Source organism: Rhagoletis pomonella, unplaced genomic scaffold (genome assembly GCF_013731165.1).
Source record: "Rhagoletis pomonella isolate Grant_MI unplaced genomic scaffold, Rhpom_1.0 Rhpom_scaffold_00005, whole genome shotgun sequence".
NCBI classification, from domain to species: domain Eukaryota; kingdom Metazoa; phylum Arthropoda; class Insecta; order Diptera; family Tephritidae; genus Rhagoletis; species Rhagoletis pomonella.
The window spans coordinates 9,406,820-9,414,831 of record NW_023458559.1 but is presented as its reverse complement, the minus strand read 5'-3'; the positions used below and the strand labels follow the sequence as shown (position 1 = coordinate 9,414,831).

Below are 8,012 nucleotides of genomic sequence, written 5' to 3'. Positions count from 1 at the left end.
TGCTTTAGTTGTGATAAGTTATTTTGTTTTGTTGGCGTACGTTGTAATGATCCCATGATCTCATGTTTTTATGTTTTTGGTTTTGTCTGTCAAAATAAAATTAGACTACCTCCTTTCGCATGTCGCGAGAGACCCTCCCTAAAGTGTCCCGGTTTGGCAACAGAGATATCTGGCAGCCCTAATCTCAATAGCATTCAAGCTCACTGATGAGCATATTTCAGTAAAAGGAATAGGTATGAAAATTATCTCTTTGTCGTAAGCTCATGCAACATAAACGACCTTTCAGGGCGACAAAAAGTAAAACTTCCAGCGCAGCTGTTTTCTCATACCACAGCTAGTGCTATTAGGCGCTGCTACTCATTAGGTTTCGACATTTATAAGCCCACTGAGACATCAGACATGATAGAACTCATAAACGATTGGTACGACGTGTTTAATTCGATCATGAAAACCTTTAATTATCCTGGAAAGGTATATTTAATCTGTCAGGGAACTAAGAAGTATACTTACCTTTTTTAATTACATTTCTATTAAATCTAAAGGAACCATTTGGAAGGGCCCTTACAAAGCAGTTAGAAGTTCTAGAGAGAATGAATGATTTCATGCAGTTGCAGATCATTCCTAACAAGAATGGGTTAGAGCATTTCCAAAGAGGCATCCTTATGTCGAACAAGGCATTGGTATTACTTTACGAATATGTACGTAAAAATTCAAATGTGGAATACATTTTAACGTACAAACTGAACCAGGACGTTGTAGAGCACTTTTTTGGTGCTTTCGCAGCAAAGGTGGACTTAAGGACCACCCAACTCCAAAGGAGTTCATATATAGGCTGCGGAAGTACATAATAGGTATAATTCACGTTGATTATTAAATACAGATTACATGACTTTCTTTTTTTAGCACGGAACACGTGGTGTTTACAAGGCACAGGAAATGTGTCTGGAGACTCAGACGATTGGCTGAGTTTTTCGGACACGCAGACGATGTCGATGTCTGGGGACCCCTCAACAAGCTCATTTGCAAGTCAGTCTGCTGAAAAGTCAGAAGAATTAGTTCCAGACGAATACTTTTCCGATCTCATGGCTGATATAGAAAAAGACCCCGAAATGATCGACACATTGACCACTTCCAACCCAGACGACTATGGTATTCTGCAGGAGGACGCCTTGGAATACGTTTCCGGATACTTGATCAAAAAGCCAAATCTCGAAGACCACTGCAGCTCTGAAAATTCGTTTACCTGGGTGGATCAAGTTTCCATAGGTTACCTCCATAAGCCATCATCAAGTTTTTTGGATGGCGTAAAAAGACTCGAGGCCATTTTTTCCAATCTCAATGGTCTTGAAATAGTTCATTCCAAAAACATTCATACACGGCTGTTAGAGAGAAGTACGGAAGTTGAGCTTCCTGAAAAGGCGAAGCGATTGTTTTTTAAATGCAGGATTTACTTCCGCATGCGAAGCCTTAATAGGCGGCTTAAAATCCAAAAAGCTAAGCAGAGGATAATGGGCTCCAAAAAGTTCCTCAAAATCAAGCTCTAAGTGTGGTTAGCAAAATTCTTTAAAGGCATTTTGATATATTTTTAGTAATTGCATTATTACTTTAAATTAATATAATTTATTTATTTGAAATACACTTCCAGACCAACAAAAGTATTACCTTCAACCAACATCAACTCAACATCAGAAAATAAAAAAAGCTTTTTTTTCTAATAGCGGTCGCCGCTCGGCAAGCAATGGCAAACCTCCGAATGTATTTCTGCCATGAAAAACAGCTTCTCATAAAAATACAATCGCCGTTCGTAGTCGGCGTAAAACTGTAGGTCCCTCCCCTTTGTGTGGCAACATCAAGGCGCACCCCGCAAGTATAAACCATATTAGTAACTAGTGTTCTTAAATAAAATATATTTACTAAATAAACAAAATTAGAGTCTTATCTTACACGCCATGTATTTAACTTGCAGGTTCCCGCGTATATACACTGGCGCGGCTCATTATTTGGTCTCCAGTAGCACTCGTTTGAACAGTAGTCAAAGGATAGCATAGAAATACCCAGCCGCATACAACGGTATCCAACTGATATATTCAAAGCACAGGCCAGCTCTGTGGGACGTGATCCAACAGCAGCGCATTGCAAATATCATGATGATCCATACCTGATTCCAATGTCCAATGTGGGCAAGCGAACATTTGCCATGGCTCGAGAAGCTGGACGAAAGGCGGCCCGATTTATTGGAGAATAGCATCGTGAAGTGTTCCAGGTAAGTAAAAAATTCATACATTTTTAAAATGTTATAATTGAACTTATTTGTAGCACCAAGAAGCTCAACCACCCATCGATGAATTTGTACCCAAAATGGTGTATACAGAGGAAACTGAAGTAGATGCCGATATACTGCATCATTTAGTTCGTCACTCGCAAGTAACAGATGCCCTTCTTGTATATAATTTGATTAATCAGAAGAGTGTTGAAATCAGCAACGAAACAGCAGCTTCTTCAACTTATTTAATTTTACAACAACGAAGAGTCGTTGCCGGAAGAATTGATTTAAGAACGTTGGTTTAAGGCTACGCAGACGCACGTGAACGTAATCGTAAAACTTGGAAAGACGGCGAACTAGCTGAACAGCTGTTTGGAGAATTAGAACCAAAACCACCGCAATCGTATGCAGCGCTTATAAGGGGAATGGCTAAATATTTTCAAGTAAGTCAGTTCAGAGCTAATAGTTTAAATTTCATAGTTGCTTACTAACTTTCCATTAGGCTGAACGCGCGTATGCACTTCTGCAAAAGCAACTGAAAAGCAATTTGAGTTAGCCACACAAACTTTCAACGCAGTGATCAACGTAACGAACTTCCTATAAGAAACGGCGGATCAACGCTGGGAACTATGCAGGGAATTACTTCAGCAAATATCAGAGCAACAGTTGAAACCAAATTTGGGCACCTTAAATGCGCCATTAGAGGTGGTTAGCACTTTTGGAAACGTCAAGTTCGCTCGTAGCTCAGCACTAAAACTACTCGCGGAATTCAAACAACTAGGCGTTGAGCTTAGCTTGAGCACTTACTACACCTATTGATCATTTTCCGTCGAGAACGTGGACCACTTTCACGTATTATAGTCGATATTTTAAATGAGATCCAGGGAAAAGAATTCAAAATTCAACACCCGCGAGACACGTATATCTTTACAACGGCAATGGACGTTTGTCACAATCACTTGCAAAACAAGTCCCTTGCAAAGAAAGTGAATGAACTACTACACACTGGTAATAATTATGATTTGATTGGCGATATCCCACGACAGTCGGGTCTACGTAACCGGAGCGACCCAGATTTATATATGGCCAAGGACTGTCACTCCAGCAACACTCCCCAAAAAACTCTTTGGGGAATTTGTATGCTGTTACAACAACAACAACAACAACGAATTCATAAAAATCTATGACTTACTCGTTCCGCACCTTTACATTCCAGAGCACGACAGGGAAATACGATGCGATAGGCAATCAACTCTGTTTATTACTGACGATGTGTCAGCGCGAATACGAATCACTTGTTTTCGCCTCACATTACTCTACCCTGGTCCGATATGGTTATATTTGATCACATAAACCAAGGTTAATTTGTATTTAACCCTTTCGCTACTGCAGGGACACTGGTGTCCCACGGCATGTTCATTTGACCCTGAAAATCGCGATTTGTATTGTAAACTCAACCAAAATGTCCCAGTCAGTAGCTAGGAACCATATTTACAATCTACCGTTATCCACGTTACATACAACTTCGCTCGTGTTTTATTTTGTGCAGTTAGGTGAGAGCAGAGACTGCCATCGGATCAAATTTACGCATAATTTTTAGAAAAGAATACGCATATATCAAAGTGATGGTGATATTTTGATAACAAAGTTCTGTTCTAAAATTCTATAGCGGTAAGTATAAATATATATTTTGAAAAGTGTTTTGTAAAAAATATTCGAAGAAAATAAATCTTGGGACGTATGTGTCCCAACCGGGTTTTATAGTGGGACATATATGAACCAGCAGTACGTTGTACACCATTTGCCATACAGTTATTTTTTTTCCTTTTGCGATATTGTAGATTGAAGAAATGACCAAATTGAATAGCGAGGAAATAAGTGCATTACTTCAAGAAGACGACGATGAGATCAGTGAATCGGGAACTGATTTCAGTGACGGAAGTGATGATATTTATAGTCCTTCGTCAGACAAAAGCATTGGCACTGATGACTCTGCTAGTGATGCTGAAGATAGCCAATTGAGTGACAAGGGGTCATCAGTCTCGAATGATGGTATAGACCACCAACCTATGCGCGCAGAAGTTGTATATGATGAGCCTTTAGCCACGTTTGTTTGGAGCACACCGGACGTGTCGTTCATTCCAAGAAAATCAGTTACTAGTCACCGCGAATGCAAAATCGCAGAAAATATTGCACGTCACTCAACACCCTATGAGATTTTTCGAAAATTATTTCCAAGAAGCATGTCTTTGTACATCGCCCACTGCACCAACGAGATACTCAGGAAAGTACCTCTATCGGGACAAAGCGGAAAAAAACTTCTTCAAACCGACTTCGACGAAATCGATATAATACTTGGATGCATGTTTATCATGTCCTATAACCATGTGCCATCTATAAAGGACAACTGGTCGAATCATTTCTCGTTGAGCAACAAATCTATAAAATCAGCCATATCACTATAATGCGCGGTGTGGACCTAGCAGACCTAATGTCGGGATTGTATGATATAAACAGGAAATCAAACAAATGGTGGAAAAAAGTTGTTTATCGTGGTATGATGATGGCTGCTGTTAACACTTGGGTTATACATTCGGAGCTGAATAGAAGGAAACGTCCCTTTCTAACAGTGCTTGTTGAAATTGCTGAGTCGCTAATTGAAAAAGGAAAGGAATCTACCGTATATAAACGATCTGGTCGGTGTGGAAGATCATCGAATATGTACAAATCCATGCGAAATGTAGGAGATCATTTGCCCATAGAGGAATCTAAAAGACGTCGATGCGTCACATGCGCCAAACGAAAAGTGGAGAAAAGAACAAAAATTTTTTGCCGTGCCTGTAGATTACCATTCTGTATAAATTGTTTCGCTTCAGCACATTCATAAGTTAAATAAAATGGAAAAGTATACGTTATTGCCACACAAGTTTTTGTTGTTTTTTGTGTGGTTTGAACACTGTTGGGACAAATATGTCCCATCCCAAAATACTGCAGGGACAGATATGTCCCACCTAAAAATACCGTTACCTACATAACTTACAAGCTTCGTAAGATTTTTACGCATCTAAAGTCTCAATGGGTCTCCAAAAAGTCAAAAATTAAATTTTGGGAAAAGCCCTGCAAAAGTCGTAGCGAAAGGGTTAAATGAGTTATTTTGTATTTAAATTGGTTATTTTGTATGTAAATTAGGACCATAATGGTTGTGCATCCGTGTTGTAGCAATAACGTTGAATTTTAAGAACAAGAGAAAGGAGCCTATTACACTGTGAGACAAATGGTAGGGGTCAGTGATCGGGAAGGGTTCAAACTACCGGGGAAAGTTATATCGGTCAAAAAGAAGTTACACGTGTCCCGGCGTTTCGCTGGGTCACGTCTAGGAATCGAGATATATCGATTTGAAGTTAGTAACTATCATATAGGGGAAATTGTCACCTTTGGTGGTCTTTTTTTTGACATAGCTCGAGAACCACTAATCCGATTTTGCTCAAACAAATTTAAGAAAATTAAAAATTACAATTCCTTTAATCTGTTCATATAACGTTTTTCTATATAATCAACAGTTTTGCCGGTAAAAATAAATGTATGAAGAAAAAAAATATTTTTTGCCTAAAATATTCAATTTTTTTATTTTTAAATTCATAAAAAATCCAAAACGGAAAAAAAGGCAAGTCGTATTACTTTCACGCAAATTCACATAACCTTTAAGCAAAATGAGACATAGATCATGAAAATCGATGCACGCGTTTCGCTTTTATTCACAATTAAGTGAAGGTATCTCATTTTGACAAAAATATTGATTTTATGTTTCAATGAATTTGGATAATATTTATTATATATTATTTATTATTAACACGTAAAATTAAAAATTATTACAGGTAATTATTAGGTTATTACATAGATACATAAGTTATAAAAATCGATGAACGCAAAACTTATTTTCGTTTGTTTGCGCCCTTTACTTTCTTGCGTGGTGGTTCGCCCACTTGTTCAGAGTCTGAATCGGATGAGGATCTGTCTTCATCTGGAAAAAATCAATTGATTTTAATCAGTCAGTTAACTTCATTTTTGTGACTTACACTCGGAGGAAACTCCCATTGTATATTCTTCTTCTTCATCTTCATTGTCGGGATCGTACGTCTTTTGCGACCACCAACAAATTTCAGCCACCAGCGAATCGAGCCTTTTGCCTTTATATCGCGTTTCCATTGGCATTGCCACTTGATGGAAGCGCTCGCCATGTTCATCCGACTCTGAGGCTAGCTGCTTGCTGAAGTATTCGAGATGGTGATGCAAGAAGGGAATTTTGAGGGACATATTCACTCCAATTTTCTGGAATAGTGCAACATCTTGGTCACAAGAGCGGAGTAATTGTGTGCTCGCGTACTTCCCAAAAAAATATCGTATGACTTTCTTCACTGCCCTCCACGCAAAGTAATCATTACCGTCTAAAGCACCTTTAAATTCCTTTGATTTCATGAGCTTTCGTATATCCGGCCCATTCAGAACACCTTCCTTCAATTTTGCTTCGCTGATTGGTGGGAAAATATTTTTCAAACAATCAAGAATTTTCGGTTGCTTCACACTGGCCTTGATGAAATTTTTTACGTTTCCCAGTTTGATATGGAGAGGGGCATGAGGACGTTCTCCATTGGCACCAGTGGATCATTTACGCAGTTGTGTCCTTTCTCCGTTGGATCTCGAGCAAGCCAGTCATGCGTTTCGTATTGGTTTCCTTTAAATCGGGCATCCCAAAGACACAAGAAACACATGTTTTTCGTATAGCCTCCTTGGAGACCTCTTAGCATCGCCACGACTTTCAGATCACAACTGATCCGCCACATGTGATCAGTGTAGCACCCTTTATCCAAAATTATTTTCATGGAATCGTATGTTTCGCTCATGTCTGCGCTGTAGCCAATGGGAATGCTTGGTTTTTTATTATATTTATGTAGCAAAACGACTTTCAGGCTTGATTTCGAAGAATCGATGAACATTCGCCAATCAGCTGCGACATAATTAATGGCCATCGCGTCCATCAGTCCCTTTATATCGTGGCAGTAAACAAATGTGTTCCCTTCGTTGAGTGTGTAGTACCGTTGGAATAGCAATTGTCGTCTTCGATATCCGGTGACTTTGACATTAGGCTCCAAACTGTTGCCTTCTTTCAAAAGCTGGGCAAGTTTTTCTGCTTCATGTTGAGAAAGGTTTAATTCTGCAACAATCTTGTCCATTCTTGCTTGTGATATTGGAATTATTTTGTTCGATGGGCCGGCTTCTGGTGTTGGTTTATAGGTGAAATCCGATTGATCCATTGTTTCAATAGAAAAAGAAGTTTCTCTGTCAGGACTTGGAAGCGGTGGAATTGGTATTTCATCCGAATGCGGTAGAGGTATTTGTGCGCTTTTAACAGATATGTAAACTCTTCGTTTAAGGCCTTTACGATTTACTCCACATATTTTGTTTGCGCAAGCGTAACAGTTGTCGGAATTGTGCTCTCCTGGATCAGTCCAAATCATTGGTACACCAAAACGAAGTGAAATGCGTTTCCCTTGGATCCACATGTTAAGACCATTGTAGCACGTTTTACAAATTTTGTCTGGGACCCACGAAACGCCGCGAATTATTTCGGAATCAAAATAAAGTTTAAAAGCGCGCTCCACTTGCTCAGTGAGTAATGCAGTATTTGTTGAAAAAGCTCTCTTGCCACAAACGTAACAAAATAAATTGATATTTTCTGGACAATTTGCAC

General features: G+C 39.1%; 1 pseudogene; it reads left to right on the top strand.

Moving 5' to 3' along the window:
• The first annotated feature begins 1,949 nt into the window (after positions 1-1,949).
• On the top strand, positions 1,950-4,728 carry LOC118739775 (annotated as a pseudogene).
• Positions 4,729-8,012: the final 3,284 nt, after the last annotated feature.